Source organism: Abrus precatorius, unplaced genomic scaffold (assembly GCF_003935025.1).
Source record: "Abrus precatorius isolate BTA unplaced genomic scaffold, Abrus_2018 Scaffold5, whole genome shotgun sequence".
In the NCBI taxonomy this organism is placed as follows: Eukaryota; Viridiplantae; Streptophyta; class Magnoliopsida; order Fabales; family Fabaceae; genus Abrus; species Abrus precatorius.
The window spans coordinates 8,019,328-8,029,288 of NW_020874395.1; positions in this window are offsets into that span (position 1 = coordinate 8,019,328).

Sequence of the window (9,961 nt, forward strand, 5' to 3'; positions counted from 1 at the left end):
AGATCAAACCCTTGAAGAAATAATAGATTATATAGAGTAGCAGGTGTACATGTTTCAATTAAATTTATTTGCCTTTAGACGCAACATAATCAAGTCAATAGTGTTCCTTCACTTCCTTGGAGATTGTTATTCCCAAAATGTATGAATTTTAAGCTACTACAAATGGTCAAAGATGGAATTTCACCAAAGAAGATGTTGTTATTTAAATTTATTGATTCAATTTGTTGTAAAGTGCCAAATGACTTGGTGTTCACCCCATCAATTATTTTTTGCCAAATTCAGAACCTTTAAATTTTTAAATTCCCCACAAGAGTTAGAAAGTGTCCCTGCTGGTAAGTTACTAGACATGTCAAGATAGCTTAAACCCAATGGTGATATTGCAAAAAAAAGAATATACAGGCCCATGTACCCTGTTACTGGAGAGAGGAAAAGACAAATTTTTGTAACTAAAATTCTACGCATTCCAGCAGTTTCTTTTGGAACTTCTTAATGATGTTGGCAATGCTCCATTAAATTTGCTATATGAAACATTCAAGTACGAGAAGCTTGAAGATATAAGTATCGTCTTCAAAGATTGCATTTATCAATTATCACTTCATAAATCAACATTTAGTTGAGCCATGTAATTAATTGGAGAGTTTGTATTATGTAGAATTCAAAAATAACAAGTATAAAAAAAATGTAAACTTGCTGTAAAATAGAACTAGAAAATTTATATTGAAATGATATATGGAATGGAGTTAGAAATTATTTCACCAGACTTTTAATTACAACTTAATCATGTTCTGGACTCTTAAGTATTTCAATTGATTGATAATCAATTTAACTTTTTTAATCAAAGGACAATTCTTTGACTCAATGATCCTAATGTTTAACTAAACTACCATAATTCCTTAGGTATAATTCAATTAAATATTGCATTAAGCATTAAAAATTATAGGATTACAAGATTATGAATGCTTATCCCTAAGATATCATTAACCTTGGCAATTGATTCATATATGAAAAATTAAGTCAACTTCCATTAATAAAGATTCCTCTAAATTTAATTCAATTGAATAATCAATCCAATAATTGCATTAAGAACATAATCAAATGCTCAATTTAATCAAAATCTCAAGGTCTAGAGCCACAATTAAATCACAATATAAAATCTAGATCCATAAATCCCTAACAAGAGAAGTTTAGAACAACATTACAAATGGAGAAAAGAAAAAAAGAGATGAAGAAGAAGAGGAGCAGAATAACATCTTTACATCTAATCTCCAATCTGATTTCTTAAGAGTTGAACCTTAAAGTCGCCCCCCAATCTCTCTCTCTCTCTCTCTCTCTCTCTCTCTCTCGCTAACTCTCCTAAGAAATGAAAATGAAAAAATGGCCAAAGATCCCCTAATCTCTAAACTGCACATGTATTTATATTTTTCTCGCCCTTTCTGACGTTAACACTTTCAATGGTTAAAGTGTACACGTAGAAGGTCTTCTGAAATCTTCCTAAGTTGAAGTGAGCATTTTAAACGCTTAAGGTAAACACTTGAAGTGATTCTGCAAAACTTTGTTATGTGCATTAACACTTTGAACTTTTGAAGTGTTAATGCACAAGCTTCCTTCAGCCTGAACTCTCTGAAGTGAACACTTTAAAGGCTGAAAGTGGTAACGCACAACTGTTTATGGTGAGCATGTTAACTTTGAGCGTTTGAAGTGTTAAACGCATATGCCTTTCTAGGTAATTAAGCATATGCGTGATAACTCTAAGCACTTGAAGTGTTAACGTGCAACCTTCCTTGTATTTTTGCTAATGAAGTGTTCAATTTGAACACTAAAAGTGTTAATGCGCAAGGTCTTCTTGATTTTTCACTTCTGAATTGTTCACTTTGAACACTTAAAGTGTACACTTGCACTCCATCCTTGCTGAAAACACTCCAGATTTGTCACTTTATATGCTCAGAGTGATAACTTTCGGACTATATCAATTGATTCTTCACTCTTTAAGTCTAATTTTTCCACTTTCTTCATTTAATTCTCAACCTCATAACCTCCAGCTCAGATTTTCTGGACAATTTTAATCTATTTAGCAAACTTATATCAAAATTGGGATCAAATCTAAAACACTAAACTATTTAAAGGACTAAAAACATAAATGTAATTTTTTTATGAGATTTTTAGTTTTATGAATCACTTTACTACTTATTAACTACTAAAAACTAAGCTAAAATACTGGTAAAATGTAGATTTATCATACTTATGCTTCTATATGTCAGTTGATGTCACCTTTTTTTGAAGATAATACCATATTTCACCACATTAGTCTCTCCAAACTCAATTTCTCAAGTTCTTTCCATTTCTTATTATATTCCTCTTGTTAATAATCCTTTAATCTTTGATGTGCTAGATGCTCCCGTTATTCCTACTCCCTCTTCACTTGCTACTCTTTGTCCTTTGGTTACTTACCAGCATTGACCTTGTCTTGCTTTATTGGGGGAAGTAGTTGTCGAAGATTCAGACAATTCATCTCCTATGTCAGTCGCTTTACCTACTCTAGATCCATTTAAGACACCTGTTAATTTGCCAGTAACATTTCAAAAAGGTACACGTTTAACTCAAAATTCTCATCTTATTTATAATTTCTTGAGTTATGATTGTTTTTCCCCTTCACAGTATGCCTTCGTGTCTACTGTAACATCCTATTTTTACTATTGCAAATTATTACTTTTTGTTTTAAAAAATAAAAAAATTAATTTTTTTTAAATTATAGGGGATCTCGCTCAAGCGAAATTGATTTTTCTGGACCACTAGCTACAGGGCATTCTTGCTTACGCAATATTAGTCTCGCCTGGGCGAGAATGGATAATATCACCTCAACTGTCTTCTTGCCCAAGCGAGACGATCCTCTCTCAGGCGAAAAAGCACAAGGAGAAAGTGTGAGCTCTTTGGACCATATCTCGCTCAAGGTGAGAAGGGATCTCTCTTAGGCAAAATTATCAAAAACCCATGTAAAAATTTATGTTTGGTGTTCTCGCCCAAGCAAAATGAGTCTCACCTAAACAAGAGCATATCTCGCTCAAGAAAGAGCCAGCTCGCTCAAGCAAGAATTCATGGACCAAAAAGGGTATTTAAGAAATTCACCTATTTTAAAACTTGTATTGTAAGCCGAGAAAAATCTTCTTACTTTTCTCTCCATTCTCTCACTCCCTTTGTTAGAAAAAACTCCCCTGAACTCCAAACTATCTTCGAATCCAAGCTCAGAATTCTATTCTACTTGATTTCAAGTAAGTTCCCTGGAGGTCAATCTTCTAAATCTCACTGTTATTTATCCATTTTCCTCTCTTCTCAAAAGTGCTCTACTTTGAAAATATATAGGAAGAACTTGGTCTTTGGACAATATCTTCCATAAACCTTCTCGTAAATTTTCTTATCGAGGTAAGGAGAGCTCTATCCCACCATTAAAATGTTGAATATAGTTTGTGTTCATAAATGTGTAACAAGTTTATTTATTCATAAATATGTTTAAATTAGAGGTTTGATATTTGTTAAAGTTGGTGATGCATGTTTGGTTGATATTGAATGACAAAAATCTATTTTTTTAAAAATACATGATTTGGACTAAGTTTGGATGTGCTTGACCTTAGGCATAAATTGTTTAGCTGAATGATGAGGAATGAATAGAGAAAAATATATTATCAGTTGTGGTGATGAAAGAGATTAGTGGGAATGGTTACAAATATACACTGGGATATAGAGTTCGAAAATGATTTGGGAAATCTGATAGAAATGAAAGTAGGGAATGATATTCATAGTGGTTATGCATAAACTGATTAGAGTGAAAATATCATAGGCCTCACTCATTTTTAGACTAGACTTCTGATTATACTTTTGCTAAGGGACCATTATTGTATACGTTGTATCTGTGTGTATGGACTAACCAGCAACCATTTACATATATGTATAAGACCTCATAGAATGTAAGAAGCAACATTTGATAGTGATTACATTTGATGGGGATTACAGTGCATGAGGAAATGCATATATGAGAAAGTGATAGATTACATTATACAATTGACATACATGAATTATGGTATTAATGATGTGTATTATATTGTGTTGATGTTGTGAAAAATTTATATTTGTATTTTGATTATGTTTTACTAGTAAGGAAAGAATTCATCCTTTCTAATATTTTCAGAAAACAAGGATGACCACTCCACAAAGACCCATTAGATTGATAGAGTTAACTGTAAAGTGTAACATCTTAAATTTAATCTTAAATAATAAATTTTGCAAAATGGGGATAATAAATTATTTTTTTTAAAATAGGTTTTTCCAACACATAGTTCGACAAAGTATTTCAAATAATAAGTGTTTACAAATTTTGATCAAGGAAACTGCTAAAGGACTAATCCAAATACATTAAAGTTTCAAAACAAAATCTGAGCCCTATAACAGTATCATTCATTCCCTCACTAAATCTGGTGTTGATCGTCTTGGTCACCTAAAATACAAATGTAAGGGTGAGTACTCTACACTATCCATAACATAAGCAACATAGAGACTCACCATGCACATTCACATGTTTCCTAACACATTCTACTCAAGTATAGGTAATTACAGGCAACCTTTTCAAACATTTCATTTTAATTCACAACCGATATACTCACAACACCAAAGCATTTTACACACATGTGCGCTCACTGCACGTAGCCACACTCGCTGTGGCACTGTAATCTCAGATTCACACCATAGATGGTCGCCGATTATTCCCGCATCACGGATACCATGTGTGTGGTCACGACTCGCTTGGCAAAGGCATTGGTCAGAGGTCTAGTCAGGAGGAAAGTGTGTGGCCTGTGGTGCACCCACGCTCACTATTGGTATCACCACCACTCTCTCTTCCCCAAGGTATTTCTACCGTCCCCATCTTCCACACCTCCAGTGTATCGCTGAACCATTCATAGCATATTTACAACCGCATTTAACATGCCTCATTCACACACATTTCAATTGCACACGATACTCATATTCTACCATCCCATCACATCACACATCATATTGCATTCAAACACACAATAATTCCTATCAAAACACACATTTTCTACCCTCTATCTCAACTACATTGCAACATTTAACAGAATAACAGTAATCAAAACACAAGGAGATAGGGTAGAGTCCCCCCTTACCTCAAATTGAAAACCCACACACGAACTCAACCAAGGAGATGCTCCCCACATGAATTTCATCCTAAACAGACGAAAGAATACCATGAGAACTAAGGAAAACAGCGAATAGGGATGAGAAACCAAAATCCTAACCATTAAAACTTACCTCCAAACGCCACAAACTTGTTTTCAACCTTCAATCTTACTCCCAAACAGCTTTGGAGGCAATTTAATAGGTGAAATAGGGTTTGGGATTGAGAGAATTGCAGAAGGAGGGATGGGAAATGTAAAATAACCCATTCCCTTGAACCCTAATCTTTTAAATCCCCTTTTGGTCGCGATACTCTCGCTATAGTGAGATATTCTCGTTGCAAAAATATTAGAGGAAATTGCATTATAATTTTTGCAGAATCTCGCTACAGCGAAACTACACCCAGAATTGCACCCCAAACTATCGCTCTCTCACTATAGGCGACAGTTTCACGCCTTCCTTCCAAAATCCTTTTGCTACAGCGAGAACACCTTATACCCTATACTCATCCTATTTCAAACAGTTCAGTATAGTCAATCATGATGCACACTCAATATCCACATTTATAATATATGCATATTCATCTACATCGAACTCATCACACAATCAAGTACACATTCCACATCAATATTACAAAAATTCGAGGCATTACATAAAGAGTAGGCCAAATAATATATTTAGGAACAGCAAACTCACTGCCATTGTAAATTTACGATAGATAATGAAAATGGATTTGAAGACGTTTTCCCTTTAGAGATGACAATAGGGTATAATGTTATTTTTTCATACCTTATTAGTGGTAGAATCCACCACACTCTTAGTCTGTACATATATAGAGGAACAGTTCAAACACTAGATGTTGTAAATTATGTGTACACCTTCTACGACCACGATCACATAGAAAGACCAATTACTTTTACTCGAGAGTAAATTACTAGTACAAAGTTCGTTGCAGATGCTGAAGATTTTTTTTTTTTTTTATGATGAAGATCTGAGACTAGAAGACATAGAGGGATGGCTTGAGAACGATGACTAGGATCCTACTCTCAGGATTTTTTATGTGGGAGTACATTGCTCATTAGGACTTAGTACATTTTGATATTGTAATAATGTAAATGAAGTCCTAATGTATTTTTGGACTATGATATGTAAATATTAAACTTTTATATTTGAATGAAAGTGAATATATGCATATTTTCTTACTGTTCAAGTGTAAATTTATTTACCAAGGCATAATGAATGATAAATATTTATCTCATTTCATCTTGGGTGTAACAGCCTAGCAACTTATTTGGGACTGACGACTGTCCCCACAAACCAACACGAGACTTTTCAGTGTATCTTGTCCTCACTCGCACACTTCTCGGGAACTTCTTAGAAGGTCACTCATTCCATAATTACTCTAAGTTAAGCATGCTTAGATTTGGAGTTCTGGGAGAGAGGTCTGCTCTGATACCAAAATTGTAATACCTGAAATTTAATTTCAATTTAATAAGAATTTCACAAATTCAAATAACCAATTTTCATAAAATACTTCAAAATAAGGGAAGGGTTACAAATTAATATCAAATGACTGCTACAAGACTATTTTAGTTACAAATCCATGCATACGCATACCAGCCACACTCACAATAGTATTGTGATCACAAATTTACACCATGAATGGTCGCCGGTTACCCCTGCCTTACGGATACCACGTGGACAGTGACGGGTCGTTCAACAAAGATAGTGGTCAGAGGTCTAGTCAGGAAAAGAGTTTGTGGCCCGTGGTGCACTCGTTCCGCAGTCGATATTACCACCACTCCCTCTTCGCAAAGGTATTTCTACCGTTCTCATCTCATACATCCTCAGTGTATCGCTGAACCATTTACAACACATTACAATGGTGCTAACACGCCCATTCACACATTTCATTCACGCATGCAATAATCATGTTTACACACGGTACATGGCCCACATTGCATTCAAATACGCGGCACTAGGCCCATATTCATTTCACATCACAGGCACATAGTCAATATTCATCTATCATGCCACATTTACATACAATCCACATCCATAAAGTTTAGGTCAACACATATAATGTTCACATATTACGGCACATGGCCCACATTACATTTCTCAGTAATTTTCTACCTCCTAACTCAGCCATAACACAATATTAAGCAAAATAACAATTCATTGCACAAAAGAGAAGGATAGAGACCCCCCCTTACCTTGGATTGACGTTCCACACGCTAAATTCATTAGGAAGCGCTCCTCCTCACGGATTTCATCCTAAACACATGGAGAAACTCCATGAAAACCTAAGGAAATCACGAAAACGGAAAAAGGGAATGAAAAACTGAAATCCTAACCATTAAAACTTACCTCTAAGCGTTCCCCACATAGATTCAACCTTCAATCAAGCTCTCGAACGGCTTTGGAGGCAATTTCATCGAGGGAAAAGGGCTTTGGGCATGAGAGGATCGAAGAAAGAGGGAGAAATAACCCTCTCCGAACCCTAACTCCCTTTAAATTCCTTTCTGGTTGCGATACTCTTGATACAGCGAGATATTCTCACTGCAGCGAGGTCCCCTCGCTGTAGCGACACGCCCTCTCGCTACAGCAAAAAAAAACTAGATAAAACTGCACTCCAGTTTCTGCAGAATCTCGCTACAGCGAGACTACACCCAGAAATGCACCCCAAACTGTCGCTCTATCACTACAGCGAGACGTCTCTCGCTATAGCGAGAATGCGACAATTCTGGTCCTTCCTCCCAGGGCCCTCTCGCTACAGCGAGAACAGCTCAGTGTTACGCCCTGCACTTAGGCACTTAGCCCATTTTCAACCTATCCAGTCATACATACACACATATACACACATTCGTGTACTTAATACACATAAAACATCATTTTTAAATAAATCAACACACATATGAATATATATATATATATATATATATATATATATATATATATATAAGAATAATAATAATTAATATTACCAAAATTCAGAGCGTTACAAAAAAGATTAGTGGGAATGGTTACAAATATACACTGGGATATAAGTATCAGAGTAGTTCATCCAAACTGGACTGGGGTATCGGGCTAAAGCGTCGAAGGTAAGTGTTGATTGCTTTATTTACCTGAACTATAAATGTATTATTGATTTGATGTGCTAGACTTTGACTATTAAATTATGTAGCTTAGATATGTCTGGTAGAGGTAGAGGTAGAGGAGCTAGAGGCACCAATGACCTCATGGAAAGCATGGCTCAGATTCTGGAAGCCATGGTACACAATCAAGGTGGAGAGCCGACTGAGTATCGAGGGTTGTCTTCCTTCACTAGGCATGATCCTTCAAAGTTTGAGGGTGGATTCAATCTCGAAAGAGCCAAAAGGTGGGTGGCTGATGTGGAGAAGATCTTCAATGCAATGGAGTGCTGTGAGGAGAACACAGTTGTCTATACCACCTATTTGCTGTGTGGGGAGGCTGAGGACTGGTGGAGGTTTTCTGGTCAGACTCTGCCACAGGAGGATGGCTACATTCAGTAGGAAGCATTCAAGACCATTTTCCTGGGAAACTACTTTCCCCAGGACCTACGGAAGCAAAAAGCTAGGAAGTTCCTTGAGCTAAAACAAGGAAGTATGACCGTGGAGGAGTATGTAGCTAAGTTCCAAGAGTTGATAAAATATTGGCCTCACTGTCAGCATGGTGATGGAGAGGAGGATTTGTATGCTCAATTTGAGCATGGATTAAAGTCAAACATTCGGGCTGCAGTCAGTGTGTTTCAACTGACAGACTTGATCTTGACTCGGTTCAAGTAAGAGAAGAGTTGTCTTATGATGTGTACCCGGTGAGGATTGCGGATCACCGTATTAAATAGCTGAGGGGTAAAGAGATATCATTGGTGAAGGTAATATGGAGCTCAAGCGATGAGGGAGATGCCACATGGGAAACGGATAGTAGAATGAGAGAATTATATCCAGGTTTATTCTTGTAACTAGTATGTGTTGGATTGAATTTCAGAGACGAAATTCCTTAAAGGTGGCGAGAGTTATAACGCCCTGAATTTTGGTAATATTAATTATTATTATTCTTATATATATATATATATATATATATATATATATATATATATATATATATTCATATGTGTGTTGATTTATTTGAAAATGATGTTTTATGTGTATTAAGTACACGGATGTGGATATATATGTGTATGTATGACTGTAGCGAGAGGGCTCTGGGAGGAAGGACCAGAATTGTCGCCTTCTCGCTATAGCGAGAGACGTCTCGCTGTAGCAACAGAACGACAGTTTTGGATGTATTTCTGGGTGCAGTCTCGCTGTAGCGAGATTCTGCAGAAACTAGAGTGCAGTTTTATCTAGTTTTTTTTGTTGTAGCAAGACGGCATGTCGCTGTAGTGGGGGGACCTCGCTACAGTGAGAATATCTCGCTGTAGCGTGAGTGTCGTGACCGAAAAGGGATTTAAAGGGAGTTAGGGTTCGGAGAGAGTTATTTCTCCCTTTTCCTTCGATCCTCTCATGCCCAAAGCCCTTTTTCACCGATTAAATTGCCTCCAAAGTCGTTCAGGAGCTTGATTGAAGGTTGAATCTGTATGGAGAACACTTAGAGGTAAGTTTTAATGGTTAGGATTTTGGTTTTTCATTCCCTTTCTCCGTTTTCGTGGTTTCCTTAGGTTTTCATGGAGTTTCTCCATGTGTTTAGGACGAAATCCGTGAGGAGGAGCGCTTCCTAGTGGATTTAGCGTGTGGGACGTCAATCCAAGGTAAGG